This window comes from Mustela putorius, unplaced genomic scaffold (assembly GCF_011764305.1).
Source record: "Mustela putorius furo isolate JIRA1106 unplaced genomic scaffold, ASM1176430v1.1 tig00000083_pilon_pilon_pilon, whole genome shotgun sequence".
NCBI classification, from domain to species: domain Eukaryota; kingdom Metazoa; phylum Chordata; class Mammalia; order Carnivora; family Mustelidae; genus Mustela; species Mustela putorius.
The window spans coordinates 41,882,957-41,910,044 of record NW_025421273.1 but is presented as its reverse complement, the minus strand read 5'-3'; the positions used below and the strand labels follow the sequence as shown (position 1 = coordinate 41,910,044).

General features: G+C 43.6%; 1 protein-coding gene across 1 annotated transcript in view; it reads right to left on the bottom strand.

Annotated features, from left to right (window-relative positions):
• The window catches only part of CUNH4orf19 (chromosome unknown C4orf19 homolog), an 85,208-nt gene that overhangs the window by 7,726 nt on the left and 50,394 nt on the right, over nt 1–27,088 (bottom strand). The window contains exon 2 of the mRNA XM_045076377.1: nt 11,275–11,324. The gene's annotated coding sequence lies outside the window, so the exon portion shown is untranslated. The remainder of the gene's footprint in view (nt 1–11,274; nt 11,325–27,088) is intronic.

The following is a 27,088-nucleotide window of genomic DNA, read 5'->3' as shown; positions in this document are numbered from 1 at the left end:
CTACTGGCCAAATTAGGAACAACTGAGCATCAAAATAAATCCTACAGATACAAAGGATTATAACCCACTGCATAAAACGAGGACTTGTGAATCTCGCTGATAGAAATTTTAAAAAGGGAGATTTCTGCCTTGTAAGTAGAAAGCCAGCTGACACACACACAAGGGATAATGGGACCAGAACAATCACCACCATAACAGTACATGACTCCAAGCAAGAACCAATGCGTGCTGAGACTAGTGGGTAAGAGTTTGAGGGGAACAGAATGGCTAGTTTCAGCATCTCCCCAGCACATGCTTCAGGCTCAAACAGTATGTGGGCTGTGAAGAAACCAAGCACGCAGCACCTGCGACCGATAACCAAAGGGAACACTGCCTGCGATCAATGAGACCAACCAGCTCCAGGTGCCCCCGATGGGACGCGCTGGGAACTCAGTACCACGTCTCTGGTTTTCCTGCCAAAATAACGTAAACTGGGTGGAGGAGTGAAGCGACATCTGTTAAGCCCAAATGGAGAGATATTCTGCAAAACAGCTGGCCTGTACTCTGAATAGTAGAAAAGGCAAAGACCGAGGAGCCACTCCGGATTAAAGAAGACTAAGGAGATAGGATGGCCCAAATGAAATGCACATGCTTTTTGCTAAAAGGTCATTTTTGACACAGTTGCTGAAATCTGAAAAAGGCCTGTAGATTAGGTAACAGTATTAAGTCAGTATTAATTTCCTGATTTTGACCAGAGCACTGGGGTATATAAGAGAATGTCCTTGTTTTTAGGAAACACACAGGCAAGGATTAAGGAGGAAAGGGCATGAGGTCTATAAATTTTAAAATGATTTAGAAACAAAATTGGGTGCGTGTGTGCATGTGTAGAGAAAGAGAGAGGACCAAGCTAATGTGGTAAATGTTAACTTTTGGGGATTGTGAGTTGAGGGTATAGGAAGGTTCTCTGAACTTTTCTGACAGTTTTTCAGTAAATCTGACGTACTGTCAGAATGAAAAGTTCAAAGAAAAAAAATGGGAAATTAAAAAAAAAAAAGCACCAATCTAATGTCAGCTCTCATTCTGTGTATCCCTAGACTAGGACCAACCACTGATGGGAAATCACTGATATTAAGATATTCCCTAAAAGGAAGCCCAGGGGAAAGGTTTTGAAAGGGAGGTCCCCAAAAGCCCACCAATTTTTTCTGGATTTAGTTATTCTGAGTATATCCTGAAGACCTTCCCTCAGTAACCAGTACCAGGCACCTGGAGGTCAAGGGATGGTTCCTGTCCTCCGCGGCTATCTTCGAGGGGACGAGTGCTTTGGCGTCCTCTGCTGTCTGCCTCCCCTTCCCATCCCAAGCTCCTCGCAGGCAACGCCTAACTCCCGGCAGGATCTAGCACCCACAGGCCCTTTGCACTTGCTATTCAAATGAAGAAATGCCTGCTGAGGGATAGGTATGAATGAAGAATGAGTAGATTTTCTACCTGAGGTCACACTACCCAGTGGCCCAAAACAAAGACCCGAGTGCAGGAGCTGAGAGAGATGGGTGGGACTCAATTCCTCCCTTTTTGGCTGGGGAAGCTGAAAAACCTCCCTTGGGTCATTCTCAGGGTCAAGGGCGTTCTGCTCCAAGGGTTCTAGTCCACGAGCGAGCGGTAGAGGCAGCTTCGGGGAAGTGGTCTGAGTTGATTGAAATTGGAATGCTTGGGAAAGAGACACGAAATTAAACACTTAAATTTCCAGCTCCGTTTTTGAAAAAACCAACTCACCAGTGTTTACAAAACAGTTGGGGTTTCCTGTAACCTGGGCAGCAGGTGAAGTTGACAAATATTTAGTGAGTCGTTTCTGGGTACTGAGCTCCTGGGCTCAAGAGGAATGAAGGATGATATTCGGCAGGTGCTTTCTAGGCTAAATACGAGATGGCCTGCCCAACTTCCCTGACCGCTGAATTCACAACAGAAAAGAGACAAGAAGCTACATTCTAAGACTACTCAATCCATTTCCTCCTTTTTGGATAGCCTTGGAAAACTCTTGGTGTGTTTCCTTTTCTCCTGAAGAGGCTGAGCTTGGCTGATTTTGGAGAACCTGGAAAACTATACAAGGACCTTTTTTATTACCAGCACCATCAAAGAGTCTGTTTTACACGTCCTCAATAGTTGATGTACGGGACACCAGGGCAGCTCAGCCCATTAAGGGTCTGGCTCTTGGTTTCAGCACAGGTCATGATCTCAGGGTCGTGAGATCAAAACTTGAGCTGGGCTCTGCCATCAGTGGAGAGTCTGCTTGAGATTCTCTCTTCCTCTCCCTCCCACTCCCTCTCTGACTCAAATAAATAAAAATAAATAAAATCTCCTATAGTTGATGTGCTATGATATATGCTAGCATCGTCCAGAACTGAGTTCGATGGGATATCGATGTGCAGAAATGTCTTTGTAGGTTTTTCCCCTCAGAAAGGGGTCCCTGGTCAGATAGGTTTGGAACAATAGAGATTAAGTTTAAAGATGAAGGGGGCCTGGGTGGCTCAGTCGGTTAAGCGTCTGCCTTCTGCTCAGGTCATGATTCCGGGGTCCTGGGATGGAGCCCTATGTCAGGCTTTCCACTCAGCCGGGAGGCTGCTTCTCTCTCTCCCTATTTCCTTCTCCCTGCTCATTCTCCTTCTCAAATAAATAAAATTAAAAAAAAAAAATTAAAGGTGAACACATTCATGGTTTTGAATAAGAACTATTCTACCTTGTTGACTTCAGTATCTCCCCAAACTATTTAACCACAGAATTCCCCCACCCCCTGCAAAAGAGTTATTAACAATCAACAAAACTTCTGTTTTGTGAAATATTTTGGAAAGAACAACAGTCGAAATGACAGTCCTAATTATCAGACTAAAAGTGTCATATGACATCTGATGGGAACCAGCCAGGCAAAGTTACATGTTAGCAACAGCTCCCGCACCAGGTGCACAGACATGGGAAACTTTGTGGTCCCTTGACCACAAAAACAAACTTTGTGGTCTCTTAACTCCTTAGTTTCTTTATCTGCAAAAGGAGTCCATGACCTCAAAGCTCTCCTCCAAATCTGATAACCTAAAAGGTGACTCAGTGAACAAAGGGGACTTCCCTCATGACTCCCTCCTCAACTTGGTTTACGCACAGTTGCCTCCTTGAATCCTGAGGTAAGGCGGGCACCAGTAGGACGCCACCAGCTCAGGGGCCCGACCAAATACAAAAAGCTTCCCCTCCTTGTGCTTCCTCAGGCCCCGGGTTTTCTGGCTCATTCCCTCATATGTGCGGCTTTTTGGCAGGGGTCTCCTCAGCCTCTGTCCAGGGAGTCCCGAGGAAGAGGACATGTAACAGCAAAGCTGTTGAGGTGAGGACTCCGATCTCAGGGACCACCCTGTGAGGCTGGAGGAGGGGAGCTGCTGGGTCCCCAGTCTCCACTGGAGAATGCAGGAGGGGAGGAGGCATGGGCTCCCGGGCTGGAGGTTGAGTTCTCAGGAGCCAAGAAACCAGTCAGTCTCCGAGGATGAAATGTCAGGTTGAAACAGCTGTATCTTGATGAGAGGCTGTGCTGGGCCCACTCAGATCGTATTATTTAGAGGGCTGCCTTGTTGGCCTTTCCTATGGCTGTTCTGACCGGTGTGTTTACCTGAGGAGGTTGTCTACACTGTTCCTGCGGTGCTTCATTGCACGAGCTCTGGGCAACAAGCCAGGTACTGGTCCCATGACTTTACTCCTGCTGGAGCCACAGGATCCTGGGTGTCTGTGTTAATTGTGGAACAGTAAGACTTTTCCAACAGTGAGAATGTCACTCCATTTTTCCTCTCCTTGTGGTCCATAGACTGGTAAACCACATCTCTCTAATGGATCTTAAAAACAGTTCTATGAGGCGCCTGCATGGCTCAGTGGGTTAAGCATCTACCTTCAGCTCAGGTCATGATCTCAGGGTCCTGGGATCAAGCCCCACATCAGGCTCTCTGCTCAAATGGGGAGCCTGCTTCCCCCTCTCTCTGCCTGCCTCTCTGCCTACTTGAGATCTCTCAGTCTCTGTTAAATAAATAAATAAAATCTTAAAAAACAAACAAAAAAAAAACAGGTCTATGGCCTTTCTTTCTATTCAAATTCTATTCTATTCTATTCTATTCTATTCTATTTCTATTCGGTACCCCCTCAGACCCTGTGGGCTAAGCCCATGTGTGAGCTGGTTTTGGAGACCCATCTTTCGGATGAGGGTACGTGGCCATGACCTAGGAAGTGAAGACAAGTGACACCATGTTTTCTTTCCTGAGGTGGTCACTGGTCTGCTGTCGTTAAGACAGACGTTTCGTGAATGATCACAGTCATTACATGGTGTCTCCGCTGATTCCACGGCTCTCCAACGAAACCCTAGTGTGTACCGGGCAGTGGAGCAGGTTCTGGGAAAACAAAGGCGTGCAGGTGTTCCCTGAGAACTTCTAGTCTTGAATATGTGGGTATGGTGGTGGTGGCAGCGGGGTATCTGTGTGGGGTGGGATGGCATTTAGGTAAATGTTCGGGAAGATTCATCGCAGCATACCGGCATTTCAGCCGGGTGTTTAAAGGAGCAATCTAGGCGCCGACTTGCCAATTTCCATTCTCCCACCACCACTTCCTAGCTTTGTGACCTCGAGGCAAATTTCTTAGCTTCTTCAAGCTTTAGCTGACAAACCTGCAACATGGGAATGGTAACTGTTCCAGCTTGCCAGGACAGTTTTGAAAAATTAAATGAGCTAGAAATTTGTAAGGCATTTACTATAGTGTCCGGCATACTGTTAGTACTTGTGAGTATTTAGACAGGTAGTTAATGTTTCAGTGTTTACTATGCATCAAATACTGTTTTAGGAACTTTCTTTCTTTTTTTAAAAAAATATTTTATTTATTTATTTCATAGAGAGAGAGACAGCGTGCACATGCAGGAGCAGGGAGAGGGGCAGAGGGAAAGGGAGAAGCAGATACCCAACTGAGCAGGGAGTCCGATGTGGCACTCGATTCCAGGACCCTGGGATCATGACCTGAGCTGAAGGATGACGACCAACTGACTTGAGCTACCCAGGCACCCCTGTTTTAGGAACTTCCGTGTACTCATCCATTTTAACTTTTCAACAATCCTCTAAGGCGGGAACCACTGTTTTATAGATAAGTCAAGGGATGTAAATTAGAAAGTGGTACAGTGTAGCTATTAATGCTGTTGTTCTAATTCTCATTATTGTTAAGGTTTCCTGGCATCTGTCTTGGTAGGTTCTGTTGATTTCTGAGTCCACTGGATTATACAACAAGCTGTGGTTTGGGAATCCAGTAGCTTTTGCAAAAGGGAACTAGATCCTATTAATTTGGGCTGGGACCGAATTTTATAGGTGTGCTTGCCTCTGTGACCACCAGATGGCAGTACAGAGCAGTTGGTTAATCTACATTGGCTGGGGACTGTGTGTGGGAAAGGCCTCTGAGAGACAAGGTGTAGGACATAAAGAGTGTAGGCGCTTTGCTCTGGGGCAAAGTTAGGGAGTAAGTGATGCGGTAAATATTTCAGATAGTAGACCGTCACCTGTAAGTCTCGGTGGCCATGGCACCACCTTATGGCAGGGCCTCCTGCAGCTTGGCCCAGCCCGAGGTTTATTCAGTAATCTGGCCACATCGTGGTGGGGTCAAAGGGCTCCCGCAATTCTACTGAGACCACGGTTGACCCAAAGACGGCTCAACAGATCCCCAGATCGGAGAGTCTGGGTAGCTCCCTTCCACCTGTACGTCTGAAGAATAATTCTGTGGAAGTGGCCAGGGAGGAAGGAGCTTGTGGAGTACAGAGTTACAATTCCTTCCCCCCAGATGTGGTGCTGCTGGGCCGTCCATGTGGCTGCCTCTCCCTGTGGCCATCCTGGCCATCCCTGTGCTCCCCCAGACCGTGCAGGCTAGCCCATGTGTGAGCTGGTTTTGGAGACCCATCTTTTGGATGAGGGTACGTGGCCATGAACTACGAAGTGAAGACAAGCCACAATATCACACATGGGACAATTTTATAGGTGCGTTTGGGGGGGGGTGTTTGGGGGGATGCAGCTCATTATTTCTAATTAAACATAAATTCAGGATATTGTGTGTTTGATACTGGAATTAGACAGAAGGCATACAGGAATTTCCAGTCTGTGAGTAGCCTGGGTCAGCCCTCTTGATACCTCACCAGTGGGAACTATTTTAGGGGAAAAGTCTGAGTAGCTCTGCTCTGTTCTCTGGAGTGCACATTCCTAAGAGTAGACTTCTGTTTGGAGCAGATGCGATGTGATCCCTTATTGGATCAAGGCCGGGGTGTGCGTGGGGAACCTGGTGGATCCCTCAGAGGGCCTGGGCTACACCTGGGTCTGGGTGGGGCCCGAGAATCTGTATTTCTAACAAGCACCCAGGTGATGCTCATGCTTTCTGGGGACCACACTTCAAGAATCGGTGCTTTACTGCAGTAAGGATGCCAAGGCAGTCTAGGCCTCTTAATTTTCGTCAGAAACTCGTACCTGTCATTGCTGTTCCCAATCCCATCCCCAACTGGGGCAGTTTCCAAACGTCTTAAGTTTCTAAAAACTGTTTTTCAGAATTTGCATTGAAACACTTTCTAAATTATATTCGGTCTATTATCCTTCTCTATGGGAGTTGTAACGGGGAAAAGCTAAAATAACCAAGTATCTCAAAATATGGGATCCACTTGAACGACCTCATGTTTAGTAACTGGGACATAACTGGCACAAATCTATGACAGGGGGCTGGCTGATCCACGGCCTGTCTGCTGTGAGATCTGCGCCTGCCTCCTCCTGCTGGCTCCACATCCCAGGGCAGGGCAATGCCTAGGAGCCCCGGCCCTCTGGGTCTGGGTGGGTCCCACCGATGGAAGGTGCTGGTGGACGAGCAAAGGAGGAAGATGGGAGAAGGCAGGGTATTTCTCCCTTTGTCTCTCTCGCTGCGTGGACGGTATCCAGTCCATCCCGGCATGGACCGAATCTCCTTCACAGCCTTCCACGGCTCCGGCCACTGGCCCAGCACCCGGGTCTGCGCCTCCCCCTATGGTGCTCCTGTCTTCCCACCTTAACCATCTCTGTGTTTGCCTCACCAGCTGGTTTCCCAGCTCTGCCAACGGGCTCTAACTTCCCTTTGTTTGAAAGGAGAGGTTCCTGCTTCTGACCGGACCTAGCCTCATACAAACAGTATCCTGCTCAAAGGCTTTCTAGCTCAGCCACTGGAGAATATACAGCGACAGTATTGGATTCTGCAAAACCTGGTATTCTTGAATGTAGATATGGTTGCTTGCTGCACGCCTGACACAGGGCGGCTCGTGGGGGATGTCAGTGATGGCCGGGGAAGGGATGTAAGCCCCTCCGTCATCTCCATCAAGTTCTCTTCCCTTTCTCAGCACAAATCAGTCTGTCTTCTGTACAATGTGACTTCCTTACAAGTCTCCTGTCTTCCCTTTCAAGCTCTTAAACCCCTCCTATATCCATATATGGGTATTCTAAAACTGCCACTGGAAAAGGGATCAGGGAAGAAGAACCTTCATGCTATTTTTAGTAATCTATGAAAATACTCAACATCATTGATGGGTGTAGGTGACGGTGGTTAATAATAAACTTACAGACGTTCTTTATGGCTGCTAAAATAAGGAAGTTGTTCTCTGTTATTAGTATAGGCACTGGGCCGTATCGACCCATTGGTCATCATCAATATAGTGTCAGGAAGCTGATTTGTAATATGCCCCTAAATGCTTCAGTGAGGCTCCAAGTCAACAGCTTAAGACAAATATCTAAAACTCTTAGCAGCAGTAATCTAGATATCCCCCTGGGCCTATCAAAGTGCTTTTGCAATGTATGCTGAGGAAGTCAATGCAGATTATCACAGACAGCTCTGCGGAGAAAGTGACTGGGACCATAATATGGACTCAACTAATATCTACATAATCTCATTGAAAATAACAGATTTTCCTCGGTGATGTGGACTTAGATGTTTCCCCCAAATTCTGTTCCTTGGGTAGAATCTTGTTGGCCGATGAGCTAATAAACCATGCCACTGAAAACCAAACCAAGTGTGCCGGTCAGGGATAATCACTGCAGCACCAAGATTTGGACTCAACTGAAGATGGTGGGGGTAGGGGTGGGGGCGGGAACCATGACCTTCTGAATGACTTTTACTTTCCAAGAATTTGAACAAGTGCATTTTGGAGCATCTTCACATAATAGCATTATAGTTTCTTTGAGAAGATTTTAAAAATCTGAAATGAAGATGATGTGTTTCACTTAACACAAGCAGTTCTGTCTTTCTCACGTGTGATCAGGGGATACCCTTCTGGCATACTCTGGGCCATCATGGTAACAGTATCAAAGGGCAAAATATCTAATCTCAGTGTGCTGGGCTCATCTACTGACTTCGGTTCAAGCTGAATAGGAAGCCCAGCATCACCCATCTTTAGTAGGGGATCTGCTTAGAAACATAAGAGATATTGGCATTAGCACACGATTGCTTTCATTTTCTGGCCACATTAGGGATCAGACAAAGAACGTGTATAAAATCATAGAGGGGGTCGAGGAGAAGAAGAGGAAGAACTTGGAAATCCAGTATGCAGAAGACAGTCTAGCACTGTAATTATGGGAATGGGCTCTGGAGTCAGAATCTGGATTGGCCTGTTCAAAGCTGGGTCACCTCCAGTGAGCCATTTAACTTCTCAGTTTGCCAGTCATCAGATGGGGAACACAGTAGGTAATCTCGCAGGGTTCCTATTTTAAGATTGCGTGATTTAGGGGCACCTGCGTGGCTCAGTTGTTAAGCTGTCTGCCTTCAGCTCAGGTCATGATCCCAGGGTCCTGGGTTCAAGCCCCACATTGGACTCCCTGCTCAGCAGGAAGCCTGCTTCTCCCTCTTCTACCCTCCCTGCTTGTGTTCCCTCTCTCACTGTGTCTCTGTCGAATAAATAAAATCTTAAAAAAAAAAAAATTCAAGTGATTTATGGGGACCCGGGTGGCTCAGTTGGTTAACTGTCTGCCTTCAGCTCAGGTCATGATCCCGGGGTCCTGGGATCGAGCCCCACATCGGGCTCCCTGCTCAGCAGTGAGTCTGCTTGTCCCTCTCCTGCCCCTCTCCCTGCTCATACTCTCTCACATTCTCTCTCTCAAATAAATAAAATCCTTAAAAAAAAAAAAAAAAAGACCACATTATTTAAACACGGTGATGGGTCTGGTAGAGTGGGTCTAGTAAGTAGAAAGTTCTTAAATGTTGACTGCTCTCATGTTCATGGTCGTCTGTGAGAAGATTCTGGAACCACGGGCTGCTAGTTGTGTTTAGGTACTGTGAATAGAAATGAGCGATGTTCTGAGCGTATCCGCCCTGGAGCCGTGTGGGAATCGGGGCACATCTCCGACACATGGTATGCTTCCTACTTGGGACACAGCTTTATCTGGGAGTGGGGAGAGGTCTGGAAGAAACATGAAGTGTTTAGAAAAAGCTAAGTTCTGGCAATGATGAGGAAGCCTTAGAGGAGGCGACGTGGACCCAAGTTTATACCATACGGTGAGCCTTGTACTGCTACTGATAATGACAGCTTTAGAAGCAAGCCTAGTTCAGAACTGATGCTTGGAATCACCTAGTTCTAAGTCCTGGTATCTTAAAGACTGCCCGAATCTTAGAGAACATCCCATTCAGTCACCTCATTTTACACATGTACTCCGGACTCAAGGCTGGAAGCACAAACTGGTCAGAGGACAAGAAAAAACAGATGGTCCCATACTTTAGATGACTCCTCCATACGCAAAACTGAACCCCCAAGGTGTCTTGGAAGTACAGGAAACACAGTTTGTGTGCTTGAAGAGACTGAGCATGGTTCTAAGGCCTCAGTTATCCCTCAGCACCAAACTGCAAGCAGTACACTCTGCTAGTTATTAGCACACAAAGAGACAGAAAAGATCTTTGCTGTTGGTTAAAGGGCTCACCATCCATCATGCAGCATATATTTTATGAGCAGCTATTATGTGCCAAGTGCTGAATTCAACTTCAGGAATCTGGAAAGAATTTACAGTCTAGCAAGGGAAATATGTTATAAGAAACAAATAAGCATGGGGCACCTGGGTGGCTCAGTCGGTTAAGTATCTGCCTTTGGCTCAGGTCATGACCCCAGGGTCCTGGGTTCGAGCCCCACAACGGGCTCCCTACTCAGTGGGGAGTCTGCTTCTCCCTCTCCCTCTGCCTGCTGCTCTCCTTGCTTGTGCCCTTTCTCTCTGTGTTGAATAAAATAAATAAAATCTTAAAAAAAAAAGCAGATGAATAGTCTAGTGTTAACACAACTGAAACGCATTACCCACTATTGCATTAAGGAGCACCTAAGTAATCCTGGGAAGATTAAGAAAGGCTTATGGGCAAAGGTGAGCAGAGCAGATAATGGTGCTGGCGGAGTTCGGGACCACATTCCAGGGGGGAATGAAACCTGAAGGCAGGAATGCAGCCTCTTACACTGTCTCTCTTAGACACCCTCTTCTCTCCACGTGCACTGCCATTGCTCCGCCCATAACATTATCCTCTCCTCACCTGCATCCACCTGACACACTGGACATACAGAAGTCACATGATCTTGTTAGGACACAAATCCTAATCATATCACTCTCCTTACTTATAAAACTTTTCAAAGGTGCCCAATGCCCTCAGAATATTTAATAACATATTATAATCATGATGATGATAAAAAATATCAAACTTACATAGAGCTTCCTAGGTACCTGGTGTTAATCTACTTGCTTTATGGGTCTAATTGATCCCCATTATTTTTTTTGATCCCCATTATTTGTGGATTCCTTATTTGTTTGAATTCATCTAACTTGCTAAAATTTATCGGCAATCCACAAAGAAATATTCACTGTGCTTTTACAGCAACTCGCAGGCATGGGCCCAGTGGCAAAACATTTGAGTTGTCTGATGGGCATGTTTCTACTAAACTCAAACAAGGCGATGTTCCACCATCTTGTTTCAGTTCCTCATAATAAAATCTTTCAGTGGGAAGACTTAGATGGGTCATGCTCATTTCACATGTTCTAGAACTGTATCCTGAAACAACACAAGTAAAAAAGGAAATAACGAAATTCTACTCAAATCTGAATGAAGCCAGAAAGAAATGGATTTAAGGGATTACTCAGTTTGCTGGCTTTAACGTTTCTGAATTAAAAGACAAAACAAAACAAAACAAAAAAACAACTGTCATGAAAGACCGAGTAATAGAAAATTTAATGGAAAACAGAAAGAACAGAACCTTCTTCCCAAAGCATTAAGAAAATAACTTACCTGTTGTGGAGATTGTCCATTAGGTTTCTCTCAAAGTTTAACTTCTCTTCCTGCAACAAGAAAAAAGTTGCAAATTGAGTCTGCAAGTTGTCTCCTGTTCACGGCCAAGTTACATATTGGAAGTGATAGCAGACAGCACATCTCGAGGGGGTGCTAGGCAGCGATGTGGGGGAATGGCATTCCTGGCCCAGGAAGACAAGTGGCCTGGGTCTACAGCCTAACTGCTGTCAATCAACAATCAATTAACAATCCACCCAAATGTCAGTGTTTTTCCTCTATAAAATAATGTCGTGCAAGTTAAAGGGCACGATGTGGAAGCAGTCTACCACGTGCTAGACACGCTGGGACTGTTCAATAACCAAAAATTATAGTCATTATTTAATAAACATCACATGACAACACACCTCTGCTGGGTGAAGCTTCAACTAAACAGAAAAATAATTCAAAGAATTTGCTTCCTAGAGACATATCAGTCAAAGTTTCAATGAATACATGTAAAATATTTTAATAAAATACATAATTTAGAAAATAGCTTTGCTTAGTGAAACTAATGATACATAGAACTTGAGAAAGTAAAGCTAATGTTCAGATTTTTACCAACTTCTCGGTGATTATTAGAATAACTCACTTATATACAGACACAACTTTTTCAAGAAATGCTCTTAGCCCATTCCCAAGTAAATAACTTCTTGAGATCATGACTTCTGCCTCAGATTTGGCATGCAGTATAGGGAAGGTTATATCCTTTTGGTCACTCATTTTCATTTTCTTGTCAGTAATGTGTTTTCACTAAGTGTTGTTGCTTATTGTTGAATAATTTGTTAAAATTGAATACACTGCCCAAATGCCACATGATTCTATTCTTTTTTTTTTTTTTTTAAGATTTTGTTTGTTTGTTTATTTATTTATTTATTGAGAGAGGGAGAACATGAACAGGAGGAGAGGCAGAGGAAGCAGCAGATTCCCCACTGAGCAGGGAGGCCCAATGCAGGGCTTGAACCCAGGACCGTGGGATCATGACCTGAGCCTAAGGCAGATGCTTAACCAACTGAGCCACCAGGCACCCCATGATTCTATTATTCTTAGTTTTTATGACAGTGTTCATAATTCAACTCAAATATTACTTGGTAAGGATGACATGAGAAAGGCAAGCCCTTGGGGAGCTAGCCATCTTGTTGTAGAGGCCAAGGAGACAAGAAGAGTTTACAAATCACTAAAATATTATGCAGGGTTCAAATAATGCCATCAGAGGCATTACACTCCCATTACAGAGGCATACACTCCCATTCACTGCAGTTTCCTGGTGCCTGGCACACAGTAGGAATTCAATTATTTGTTCACTAAATAATACTCACAACTTACTAAGAGTTGGTCCTTTGAATTAAGTGATGAGATAAAAAGAGCCTGATGTGTGGTGATATCAAAGAGAAATCCAAATCAAAGAGCAAATTTGGAAAACTATTTTTTCAAGCTTTCCTTGGTTTGTTTTTGAGTTAAGCATTGATTTCTATTGGCCCTGATTTCTCTTAGCAATTTGGTTTATATATACACTTATTATATACAGGGTCTTGGTAAAGTTATGTTGCCTCACTAACAGTTTTCTAATGCATAAAATAACAATTATGATAGTACTTTTTTCAGAGAGTACTTAGGGTTAAGTGGAAGAACACAGCAGAGTACTGAGCACAGTGTTACACAAACTATAACTGTAATGTTAGCTATTACTTTTCATTCACTGTCACTGTCACCATCATCATCGTCATCACCATCATTATCACCATCATCATTATCACCATCACCACCTTCATCACTATCATCATCACCACCATCATTATCATCACAATCATCACCATCATCATCACCATCACCACCATTATCATCACAATCATCACCATCATCATCATTACCATCACCACCATCATTATCATCACAATCATCACCATCATCATCATTACCATCACCACCATCATTATCATCACAATCATCACCATCATCATCATTACCATCACCACCATCATTATCATCACAATCATCACCATCACCACCATCATTATCATCACAATCATCACCATCATCATCACCATCACCATCATCACCACCACCATCATCACTATCATCATCACCACCATTGTCCTTATCACCACCATCACCACCATCATCACCAACAACACCACCATCATCATCCTCACAATCATCATCACCATCAACATTATCACCATCATCATCATCTCACCACCATCATCACCATCATCATAACCATCATCATTATCATCATCATCCACCAGCCAGTTTCTGTTTTTCTCCCTGCCACTCACTGGAAGTTCCCTGAGTCCAGTGATCACATCTCACTATCTTTGTTTCTTCAAAAAGAAATACAAAGTAGGACTTCCACAAATATGTGCTGAGTTTTATGAAAAATAAAAAGCCAGATCTCCATGACAGAAGGGATCTGTGGGACAAAAGATGGAATTATTGAAATTACTCCTATTCTTGGAGGCCGACAAATGGGAAGAATGTTTCCACAAGTAGGGCAGGTGGAAGAAGAAGCCCATGTGTAGTATTTGAGAGAACCTGAGTTCAGCATTTAGCCAACTGAGTCGGAGTGAGGGGTGGGGAGAGAGTAAGAAAAAGGTGCAGGCGGAACCAGTGCAGCTGGCTACCTTCCATGACAAAACAAGAAGAGGCACACATATGCTCCCAGAGAGAGCAAAAGTCGATAAAAACAGAAAGCCCGTGGATGTGATGTAACTGACCCAGCAAGTCAGCAGTGTGGAAAGCCAAGAACCAGCCCAATTTAGCAGACTCCTTCAAGGCTTTAGACAGTAGGGACAGAGGGGAGGGCGAGAATCAGGATGATTTGGAAGGTAAGAAGCAGTTAGGTTCCTAAATCTCTTTCTGCCCGCCCAGCTTTTGGGGTGGTTGCCACTCTCTATCTCACCCAAAGAATGAAAGTCTATTTATTTATTTATTTTTATTAAAAAATTTTTTAAAAAAGATTTTATTTATTTGACAGAGAGAGAGAGAAAATGAACAAGCAGGGTGAGCAGCAGGCAGAGGGAGAGAGAAAAGCAGGCTACTTGCTGAGCAGGGAGCCTGATTCAGGACTTGATCCCAGGACCCCAGCATCATGACCTGAGCCAAAAGCAGTTACTTAACTGAGCCACTCAGGCACCCCAAACAATGTAAGTTTAGTGTCCAGAAAGGGTGAAGCAGGGTTTCTGGACTAGGAACATTGCAGAGAACACACAGCAGCAGGCAGGGGTGCTAAATCCAAACCTGGGAGTTAAGTCAATGTATGCACATGCAGTAGCACCGAGAGCCTCGCCTGCTCCCCTTCTTGGCTCTGGGAATGCTGGCGCTCACCCTCCAGCTGTGCTCCAGACATCTGAGGAAAGTCGCGAATAGGAAAGACAGACTGAAAGTACCCAAGCAACCAGTGAACCAACAAAAAACCACTTAAGACAAGAAGTAAGGAAAAGAAAACTAATTGAAAATTAAAACAACAGGGGCACCTGGGTGGCTCAGTCGGGTAAGCATCCAACTCTTGATTTTGGTTCAGGACATGATGTCAGGGTGCTGAGACTGAGCCCCGTGACAAGGGGTTTTGCACTCAGCAGAGTCTGCCCGAGACTCTCTCCCTCTTCCTCTCGCACTCCCCGCCACACCCTCTCTTTCGCTCTCTCAAATGAATAAATAAATCTTAAAAAAAAAAAAAGATAACAAAGATGAATATTTCAATAGAGAGTCTGGAAGAAAAAGATAAGGAAATCTCATATAAAGTAGCAAAACAGATAAAGACAGAAAATCAAATAGAAAAGATGAAAGAAAATTAGAGGACCAGTCTAGGAAGTCCAATATCCAAGTAATAAGAGCTCCAAAAAGAAAGAACAAATAAAAGGAGGGGAGGAATTCATCAACAAAGTAATTTGAGAAAACGTCACATAACTGAAGGACATGAGTTTCTAGATGAAAGCAATCACCAAGTGCCCAACACAATCAATAAAAACAGACTAATCACCATGACACACCGTTGTGGTATTTTAGAACTGGGATCCTATACAGACTTCTAGAAAGAGAAAACCAGATCATATGCAAAGAGTTGGGGATCAAAATGGTTTTAGAGAATGGTTTTAGATTCCTTAAACACACACACACACACACACCATTCTAAACCAGGACAAATGACAATTAAGTGAGAGGGTAGCATAAAGACATTTTCAGATAGGAAAGGTCTGAAAAAATTTACCATTCACACTCCTTCCCCTTCTGGGAATGAAGCTACTGGAAAATGACAAACAAACGAAGGAGTAAACCAAGACAGGAAGGGAAGGGATATAGGAAACGGGACATTAAACACAGGAAAGGGACAAAAGTGTCCCTCAGGACGACAGTGGCTGAGGTCCCAGAATACCAGCAGTGGACACAGCCTCAAGGACAGCTCGTTCAGACTGGACAAGGCAAGAAGGCTCCGGGCAGTTTTCTTTTAAGAGAGGAAATCGATAGAATCACTTAAGGAACCCAAGGAGACAGATACATACAGTAAGAAAAGAATCCGGGGGTTGAATCAGTGAAGTAGGCAGAATACTGAATAAATGAAAACGTGAGCCATTTGTGACCCCAGAGGAAAAGCTATGTGGGAAGGGAATTACAATTCTCTCCCTGGGATGGCACCTCACAGCGTTTACAGACTTCTAATAGGTATTCACCAAACTAAAGCTGGAGGAGGTACCCAGTGGGGCCTGGGAACGTTTCTTAGGTGGAATGGGGCAGGGGACCGAAGCTGAATCAACTTCCATAATGGGAGATAATGTCTAAAACGGAAAAGAAAGCCAAGATATGGTACCAGAAGCATTCAGTTAGAGAAACAGAGGCGAATTTCCCCCCCAAAAGAGAGTTTTCCTTAGAAGAAAGGAAAATGTGCTCACAAGTGAGCCGTCTGGGCTTCAGTTGAAGATGTGGGACTCAATCTAGTCCCAAGAGCAGAATCTCAAGACAGGGTAAGCTGGTAGCAAGCAGTTAACAACGATGCTTTTGAGAAAGTCGAGTCATGTCCATTTACTTAGCCTATATTAATTATTCAATAGTACTGTGGGCCAGGCCATGTGCTAGTAGATGACCATAGCCGACTAAGTAAGACATAAAGCTTCTAACCTAGTGAGGTGGGCAAAACGTAAGTGATTACGATCCAGTGATATGCTAGAGCATGAAGAATTATGAAAATGTGGGGACCAGCAATCAAACCTTCAGAATATTCTAGAGCAGTGTGTACAAATATGGGAACTATTGGCTACATGTGGCTAATTTAATCACTTAAAATTAAATATACTAAAAGTTCAACTCCTCAGTTACACCAGCTCAAGTGCTCAAAAGCTAACATATTGGGCAGTATAGACAGAAAACGTGTTCCTCATGGATGGTGCTGATCTAGAGGTTCTAAATGGTGATTTTTACGGTGTTTTCAAGTACATTAAACCCCTGAAGGGATCACAGTCCATGGATCTATTAGTAAATAAAGCTTTCCAGAGCTTGATATTTAACCAGCTAAGTTATCTGAACATGCAAAGGAATTTTTACTCTGTTAGAGGTTGAGTTTTCAACTGGAGCCACTCAGGGAGCCAGTAAAGTGTATTTCTTACATCTCCTGATCCTGCCTGATCACGCACAGATTTTGGGAACAAATGCTGCTGGTGACCACACTCTGTGAGTCTTTGGGAACACACTTTTGAGTAGTAGAAGAAGGGGAAAGTTCTGGAGAACACAGAAACTCCCAGTTTGAATTCTGGCACCACTACTTGTTAGCTCTGTGGCCTTGAGCAAATCTTTCAAACTCTCTGGGCCTTTGTGCTTTTTCAGATGTGAGGAGCATAGGGAAAGCGTGGGTCTGGATAAGCAGGTGGTAGAAGCACAAAGATGGCAGCCGCCAGTCTTCTCACTGTTCTTAATCTCCATCCAGCAATAAGCAGGCTGCTGAAGACATTGGAGGAGAGGTCTCGTTCTCCACATTTCACTGCATCACTACCCTGGTTTCTGGCTTTTGTTAAAGGATCCATCATTGACCAGGAATAGAAGCACCTATAACAGGAAGGAGGTTTTCTGTTCGAAGCAGGGCAAAGAGAGGAAGGGAGAAGGGCACTGACATTTATCGAAAGCCCAGGACATACCAGACCCAGTGGCACTGACTGTTTGTCCTTCTATAAATCCTCCCAAGGTCTAGGAGAAGTGGAAGGATGTGAGGAAGTGGCTGGAGGGGAAGGCTTGGGGGGTGTTGGAAAGGCAGCCTGGTGGGATGGACCGCAGTTCCGTGGGGTGGGAATGAATGCTGTGTTAAGGGCCCCACGTGATAAGACCAGCAGTTCATAGTAATGGGGTGGGGGGCAGCGTGTTGGACTCCCTGGTGGGCCCAGAGCAGAGGTGGCAAGTAGAGGCAGCTGAGGTGAGCTGGGCCCGCCCAGTCTGTCTCTCAGCCTCAGCTGCAGACCAAGACCGCTCTTTGCTCAGAGTTTATACAACCCAGCGGGCAGTCCACCCCTGTTATCTTCTTTAACTTCCATGAGGAGAAAGACAAAGTTTCTTTCCAAGTGGAGTTAAATTCTAAATCTGATAAGCCTGAGTTGGCACCAACACCGGTTGCCAGAATTAACTTTTCCTGGTAATTTGTAAGTGCATTCAGGCCTGTTTTTGGGTTTTCTTTTAAGGGTTTTCCCCACCCCCACCCCCACGCATGGCCAATATCTGAATAGAAAGAAAAGATCTCCAGCTGGGCTCCTTTCTTCGAACAGGCTTTGCAAGCTTTGCAACATCTTCCTTGGATGCTATTCAGCTGGGGGCCTTCCCTGTGTTCCAGAGGAATTTCTGCGTCCTCACACAGGGGCCCTTTGTTGTCTGAGGTTATGAGAAGTTAACCAGGACTTCGCATAAGGAAATATCTTTTCATTGTGTGAAGCAGTGATCAAAGAGGAATATTTAAATAAAAAACAGAACCCCCCCCAAGCCCACAAAAAACAAAAAAAAAAGGAAAAAGAAAACAAAAACAAAAAAACCCAAAACAAAAAAGCAAAAAAAAAAAACCAAAAAACCCACCCCATACCAAAAACATAATTTATATCTAAAATCGCTACAGAAAAAAGGAAGATCCAAGTTACCTCAGTAAAGCACAATCATCTACAGTATAGAGTGTAAAATTAACTCATCTATTTGATGGATTGTAAAGCTTAGTGCTGGGTACAAATTCTAAGTACTATTTTTAAGTATAAAAACTTTTTTTTTTCCTTTTGCATCTGTTCTGCTCACAAATATCTCCAATCTTTTCCAAATGCTTAAAGAAGTTTTTCATTAAAAAATGATATGCACTTTCGGATGTATACATATTCATATAATGTGCATATATAAAGATAGATATGACGATACACAGACATAGAAGCACACAAAATTTGGTAAAAGAGTGCAAAAAATCATCAGCAATAATCATAGCAACCTAACCCTGCGTTATGTGTTCATTTTCTCCCCCAGGATTTTAGTTCATGTCCATTTACATACTGATTTTTTACACAATATGTAAATAACTTCACGCCCTGCTTTTTTTCACTGAACATTTTGTTTCTAGCCTTTCCCATGACACCCCATAAGGTCCATAATGATTGTTTTAATTGGTGCAAATCATTCCAAGGGTGACCCTCAGCCGGTTAATTTACCATTTTTTTCCCAAACTTAACATTTCTGGAACTTTCCATTTTTGGTAAAGTCACCCTCCTTCCAAACCTTCCAAGTTTCAAGTCTACGGCGCTGACTATATAAACGTGACATAATTATAATGTGTGAGATGATTTTGATTTTCCTTGCCTTTCCTGTTTAAAATTTTCTTCTGATGCGAAGCAAAGATGAGCCCACAGGACCCAGCCCTCAGAGGGCAGCCAGGAAACTGTCTCCATCATGAGCCCGGAAATGCTGGCTCCACAAGGCATCACTACTACTAATTCAGATTCAGAAGTCCAGGAAAAGAGCGGAAATCCTCCTTTTCCCCACAGTTTAAAGACGCTGCACACAAAAGACCCCGGGAGTCTCACTCCCACTAAATTCATCTCTTCTTTCTCTGCACACGAGCTCTTCCCAGAGGAGGCAGGCAGGTGTGGCTCACAGTGGGCCTGCAAATCTCTAGGTTGGCCCTCTGGAGATTGTGTTTGCTATCTGTCAAGTCCTATTCCGTCTCAATTTTCTCACATTTGTGGCATCAGGATGTCTCAGATGTGCAAACCGTTTCACACACGTTCACTTACGAAGGGCAGGTGAGGGGAGCAGCGGAGGATGTTGGAAGCAGAGCCCCGGGGCCAAGTCACCTCAGCCTAGTGCTGTCGGCTCCTTAGGGAACCGGAGCTCACGGGAAGGTGTCGCCACAACTCTCCTCCCTGGGCCCTGACAGGCAGCGTTTGAAATCCGTGGATTTTCAACCCCCAGACTTGGGGCTCTGGACGGATCTGACGCACGAAGGCGCGCGTCCCCGCGCATGCGCACGCTGAGGTACTGCCGCCATGCGACGCTCGAGCGTCCATTACGCGTCTGACGCGGTACACCCACTACCTCAGTTTCTCCGCAGCAGCTCTGGGAACTAGGTATTACGAGCTCCGTTTTATGACTAGCAAACTCAACTAACTCACGTCAGGTTTCGCAACCAGCACGTGGTGAGGCAAGGATTCAGTTTAAGCTTTTCTCGTTGACGCCATGGAGTCTTCCGCAGGACGGCATGTATGAACCAAGCCTCGTACTAGGGGCGCAGGCGGGGAATATGGGATACAGGAGGCCCATTTATTTGGGTTTCCCATTCCTGAAGGGCCTCGGATGTAGACGCTTGACTAGTATCTCCAAGTACATGCCCAGAACTACATGCACAGGGCTGAGAGAAGACACTACTCACCACACCGCTTCGAACTTCAGTCTCATTTTTCCATAATGGATCACCTGTAGTTCCCTATGAACTAGTACTTTATCTTAGGAATAGGAAAATTCTATCACCTCGATGCATGTGTGCAAAATCGCACATTTGTACATGTAAGCATTTAAAATATAAATTTTTCTAGTCCTGTTTTGTCATTATTTTACTACTTTAATATATTGGAAGCCTCCAAAACAACAAAAAAGGAATCCAGGTCTCTTGCAACGTCTGAGAGACCCTACCCTTATCCTACAGTTCTGGAAAAACCAGGCTGTATGTTCACCATGAAGTATAATGCAAAAGTAAATCTTAGAGACAGCTTTCTAAGCAGTTACTTTAAGGGAAATTCTTGGGGGTGGGGGTCACCTCCCACCTCTAGTACAGACTCCACTATTTGTAATTCCTTAAGTATCTGTATTTTAAGAGCCTCAAGAGCTGATATCTTATGGATGACACGCTTTAAATGGCACAGGTAAGCAATCAATTACCAGTAGTTATTATGATGCTACTGGTCCTCCAGCTTCTGGGTCTTTTCTTTCTCATGTAGGCGGGTGAGAACCCTGTTGCCCAGAGTCCATTACTCTCTGCCCCAAAGCTGGCCTGTCAAACTATGAGTCCCTGAGACCACCTGCTTTAATGGGAGGAACTTGAACACGTCACTGGAGTCTTGCCTTAAATGTCTTCCATTCTAGAGTGAGATTTGTGAAGGATTTTGACACTCTGGTTAAGCTATTGGTTTTAGCAGAGACAAAGAGAGAGAAAACAAATGAATGGCTATGAATAAAGATTAAAGATAAAATCACAGCATCTGTGGGGTGAGAAGTCCCTGAGAAAATATTCATCTAACCCACATGTATTATAGATTGGGAGCTGAAGCCCCGAGAAGTTAAGCGACCACCAGTATTAGTTTTGCTAAACCATGCTGCTGTCCCTGTAGAGATCTGGAGCAGGATAAGACCACCTTTTGTTGGCAAATAAAATTTTATTGGAAGACAGCTATGCCCATTCATTTACGAGGTGTCTAGGGCTGCTTTGAGCTACATAGCAGAGCGCTGATATCTGCAACAGACGTTATTTGACCTGCAAAGCCTAACCATATTTATTATCTAGTCCCCTACAGAAAAAGACTCCAGCCCTACAGGACAAACCAAGTCTGTGAGGTGGAACCAAAGGACTCCCACAACCAGGGAGTGAACTTGGAATTGGATCTTTGGAGTCTTGCCACCAGGCACCTGAGCAAGCTTGGCTACAGATTCTCCAGCTCCAGTCTGGCCCAGAGATGGCCACAGCCCTGTCCCACAGCTTGCCTACAGCCTCATGACAGACCTTGAGCCAGAGATGCCCCGTTAAGTGGTGCCTGGGTTCCTGACCCACGGAGACTGTGAAATAAGAAATGTTTCTTGTTTTAAGGTGCTGATTTTGGGGCAGTTTGTTACACAGCAATAAACTAATACAACTGCATCTTTTTGGCGGGGCTCACCATTTCAAGGTGAGTGAAATTCTATCTCCAAGGTCAAAGTCTCATTGTGATCTGCTCTGTGGGGACTTTTGGACCCTTTGTCCCCAACTCCAAATGGAACCACATCAATGCATTGTGCCAACTGCTCACTCCAAGTCTGTCCCATAGCCATGTGGTCAGAATCTGATTTAGGGCCTAGTAATTTTAATAGAATAATAATACATGTTTATTGAATCCTGACTATGTGTCAAGCACTTTATTTACATTATCTCATTTTACCCTTATAACAATTCTAGGAGGTAGTACTATTTTAAAGCCCATTTAATAATAATGGAAAAAGCAAAGTTAAAGAGGTTAAGGAACTGTCCTTATACTATCTGGCCAGCAAGTGACAGCACCAGGACTCAAGCTCTGACTGACCCTGAAGCTGCCACACTCTACTGCTTGGGGACCAGAGTCCCAGGATATGTGGCTCCAGTCTTGGCACTGCCATGTTTAACTGTGGACTCGGCAAAGTCACTCATGGAGAAGAAACCAGTTTCCTCACCCATAAAGCCGTGAAGAAGATGATGATGATGCCTCTTTCCTATTTCCCAGGGCTATTGTGAGGAAAAGCACATGTCCTAAAAGAGTGATTTTCAGCTCATGGTACATGTGGAATCAAAACAAAGTGATTTACTGATCTGCTGACTAAATACCCCTTAGCTGTGGCAGGCCTGAAAGAAGATGAGAAAACAAACAGAGGTGGACAGAGGTCAGAGGCTACTTAAGAGAAGAGAGCCTGAGGGAAGGGAAAACGTTCACTGAAATCCATTTCCTACCTCTTTTCTACTTCCTATTTTTCCCTGTTCTGCTCTCAGCATCACTGCAGCTCCCCACTCCATCTGCAGAAATCCCCCAAACAATGATGTTACCCAGGTCAATGAGAAGAAATCCTCAAAATTATTAAAAAATATCTCATACTTTTATACTGTGGGAGTTGTTGTTTGTTTGTTAAGATTTTTATTTGTCAGAGAGGGAGAGAGAGAAGAAGCACACAAGCAGGGGGAGTGGCAGGCTCCCTGCTAGGCAGAGTGCCCCCCCGCCCCGTCACAATGTGGGACTCAATCTCAGGACCCCAGGACCATAACTGGAGCCAAAGACAGACGCTTACCCGACCGAGCCACACAGGTCCCATCCACTGTGGGTGTTTTACTAAGACTGCTTCTGAGCTCTCTCTTTCCTGGAAAGTGCTCCTTATATTATCTGTGACTTCTCACTCCATTTCGGCCTCTTCCAAAAAGGATCCTGGATCCCTCCAGGCCAGATTAGATGCTCTGGTTTTCAACTCTCACTGCAGGGTCTGCGCCTCTCACACAAGACTGAATTTTTCATAACTGAATCCTCGGTATGTGGAAGAGTGTCTGACATACGACAGGCATTTGACTGCTTTTAGGTGAATAAAGGAACAGATTTTCACTAGCTTCTTGGCCATTCTATGCTAGAACGCAAATTCCGTAAGGTAGGAGGTACTCAATAAATATTTGTTAAATGACTGACCCTAAAAGTCTGGCCTCATCCTATTAGATTCAGGATAGTATGGTCAGATCAAAGAAAGTAGAGTCCAGAGACGGGCTTCAAGGTTAGGAAGACATCTGGCTCTGGTCAAGTCCCCAACTGTGGCCACACTAGAACAGAATCTTCCTGGACATGGGCTCTTGTGACTTAAATTCTTCATGAATCCTATCACTAGCAGGGTTCATTCATCCTCTAGGACAAGTATTATCTATTAATTATGTATCTATGTACATATATAGGTACCTATCTATTATCTATTATACTATCTAGTTGTGTCTATCTGTCTAGACTACAGGCAATAAATTTACGTTTCTTGGAGCAGTGAGTTTCAAAAGTTAACAAACAGGCAAAAAGATTGTTATTTCTACATGTACTCCTTATTTCATCTTGATTCCTCCAATGTCACCAAAACCAACCAACAAACCAACAAACATCCATATTGCTTCAACCAAGAAAATCCCAAAAGACAAAACTTTGCCAGGGGTTTTTTTCAGCATCATTTCTGATGAATTAGGTAAAACAGACATCTCAAGAAAATAAAGAACCTGATGTATTCTTAATAAAAGCAGAAAAAAAAAATCCTGCCTAATAATCACCAGGAAAATGTGCACTGTAAGTATTTCCCACGATTGCTCTGCATTCCACCTACTTTTCTAAGGGAACCAAGAACTCTGCAGACAGGATCTGCCTCCATTAAGATGACTCTTCAAATGTAAGCCATATTTATATTGACCAGTTATTTTTATCCCTTCTATTTCAGCATTCCTAATCCTATATAAAAAATTTTCCACAAAACATTGGAAGGGTCCCTAGTTATTGTTTTTGTTTTTTTAAGTTTCCTTCCTTCTTTTTCTCCTTTCTACCTACCTACCTTCCTTCATTTTTTTTCATTAACAAACATTAGATGTTCATAATAGTAAGGTGAAAAGGATGATAATTCTCAAAATTGTGGATATTACAGTTTGCTCAAAGAATATATGGTTTGACCAAAGAATATCTGCTTATTCATTAGCTGAAATTGACAGGACAGGACCACCTTCTATAGTGTGGAATGTAATACAGAATCCCACTTTGTGGAAACGGTCCAAAACCAATTAAAGTAGATTTAAGTAACTGAGAATATAAAAATATGCGTGACAATCCACAGATTTCTAGAGTATTTCTAGAGAGTGGTACAAGGTAGAAGTAAAACAAAACCAGAAACTGAGAAGCTCTTACCCTACCTTGAATTCACTCAACTATGTAAATGTGAGACTGGCTTCAATTCTCATTTTTGCCATCCTTAATGTTTCCATGGTGTGATACACCACCATGCAATGTATATTGACTCACCGTCTCTGGGGGTAAAAATCCTACTGCGTAAGCCAGAGATAGCTGGAAATGGATCTACAATCTTCACTAGCCAAAACCAGGTATGTACACTCAGCAACAAAATACATGACACTTCAGGAGACACTTATCTGTGACCTGGTGGGGGGGGTAGTTTAAAGAATTGCTGATAATCTTCTCTTTTGCTCATAGATAGATGCAGAACATTCAATACCAGAAGGAGTCAGCATGTTTGTTAGCTTCTCTTTTTTAACAGCAGTATAAAAAGCTGTGTAACTATTTCAGTTATGTCCAAAAGGGTGTCAGTGTTCCGGGGGAAGGCCTGAATTTTGCTCTGTGGTTCTGACAGGTGCCAAGTTTGCAGACCAGTGATGCCCCACAGGCAAGTATTTAACAACTGGTTCTATAGGAAAACGTGTTTATCAAAAAAAAGGATGTGTGCAACACAGTTTGTAAATAATAATAAAATAATACTTCCTGTTATAAATTCTATGTAGGCCATTGGCTATCACAGAATGCTTTAACGGAGCTTTGACAGATTCTTTTTTTTTTTTTTTTAAGATTTTATTTATTAATTAGAGTGCATGAGAAAGAAAGAGAGGCAGAGAGAGCAGGGGCAGAGGGAGAGGGAGAAGCAGCCTCCCTGCTGAGCAGGGAGCCCTATGCGGAACTCCATCCCAGGACCCTGGGATCATGACCTGAGCTGAAGGCAGATGCTTATTAATGACTGAGCCACCCAGGTGCCCCCTGCCAGACTCTTCTATCAGTATTTAACTTATGGTTATGACTGACAAGTATAGCTCTAATATGAATGTTAGTTGATAGAATTATTTAAATTGACAACTTAGACAAAAGTGAAACAAGGAACACATGTGTGGGAATGCCACTTGTTTGTCAATGGCACGAGCAAATTCTTTTCTGAATCACATAGTAGTTTTTGAATACTGGATGAAAAATGTCTTTAGTATTTTTTTGTGTTATTCCCATGTAATACCTACAAACTCAGCAAAGTTCCACATTTTATTTGAGTATAGAAGTTAGGAAGACTCATTTTTCTCCTGTGACATCAACACAGGTAGCAGCTGTTTGGGACCCTCCTGTTTAGATAAAAGATAAACTCTTTAAAGAGTTTTTGATAACTTTGAAAAATATGGTGCCCTAGAACATATATGGTGACTTCCGAGAATCCAGCCTCTTTAGTTCCTTTCTTTACCTCTTTATTTCTCCCCTTGAAGCAGACCTTCAAAAAGCAAAGGGAAACAATACAATATATAAAAAGGCTTACATTACTTTTTAAATATATGGATTCGGGTGTGGTAATACCTATTTTACAGGTTGGTTGTATTCAATGAACTAAAGGATTTAGTGCGTGAAGTGCTTGTAGCACATCTGGGCACCGTGGGTGGGAAACACCTATGGCAGCTGTTGGATGTAGCACACTATTCTCTTCCCTCCTTTCAAAATCAACTTAAGGTCAATGTCGGGGAGGAGGCAGGCTTTGGGGGGCAGGGCACAGATAAAACACCTATGAAGAGGTCAGCTTCCTCCTGTCTTCTACATGGTTGGGTAAGCAGGTTGAATTGGCTCCATTTTTTTTTTCTCTTGAAGACAGTATTGTCTTCCAAGAATAAAAAGAACAGTCCCACTTGTGATAGTTATTAACCAGATCAAATCTCAAGGAAGTCAGAGATTCTAAAATCTCACTTGTCCTGTTATTTATGTACAGTTATAAACCCGATTCTTTATTCTGGATTTCAGGGACATGTAGGACTAATTGACAAGTCACAGGCGATGTCAGCAAAAATGAAACGTTTTGAGTGCCGCAGGTATCAGAGAGTCACCTGGAGTCAGGATTGCCTTCAGTATACGATATATACGGTATCAGTAATATATGATCATATGGTTGGGAAGGAAATACATAGGAAGTGACACATATGAGTCTCAAAGCTAGAAATAATAAAAAAGAATTAAAAAGATTACTCTAAAGTTTCTAGATTTATTTATTTATTTTAAAAAAAGATTTTATTTATTTATTTGGCAGAGATCACAAGTAGGCAGAGAGGCAGGCAGAGGCAGGAGGCGGGAGGCGGGGGAGCAGGATCCCTGCTGAGCAGAGAGCCCCATGCGGGGCTGGATCCCAGGACTCTGAGATCATGACCCGAGCTGAAGGGAGAGGCTTAACCCACTGAGCCACCGAGGTGTCCCAAGTTTCTAGATTTATAATAAATATATTTATGTGGCATGTTACTGAAGACAGTTTGATAATGGGTTTCTGGGGGAAATCAGAGAATTTAGCCTAGAAACATTTTAAGGTATAAGGTTTTCAGGTAACATATTGTTAGGTTAGTTTACTCAAATTCAGATTTCCACTTGAGCTGTTAAGTCGTCCCATTTCATTAAAAACTCAAGCTAGGTTCCTGCAGAGAAAATATTCTAAATGGAAAACAATTTTTCACAATATGATAAATCAAATATGTTAGTATTAAAATCTCAAGCCATGAGCACTGAACCAGATTACCTACACTGAATTTTTGAAATTAATA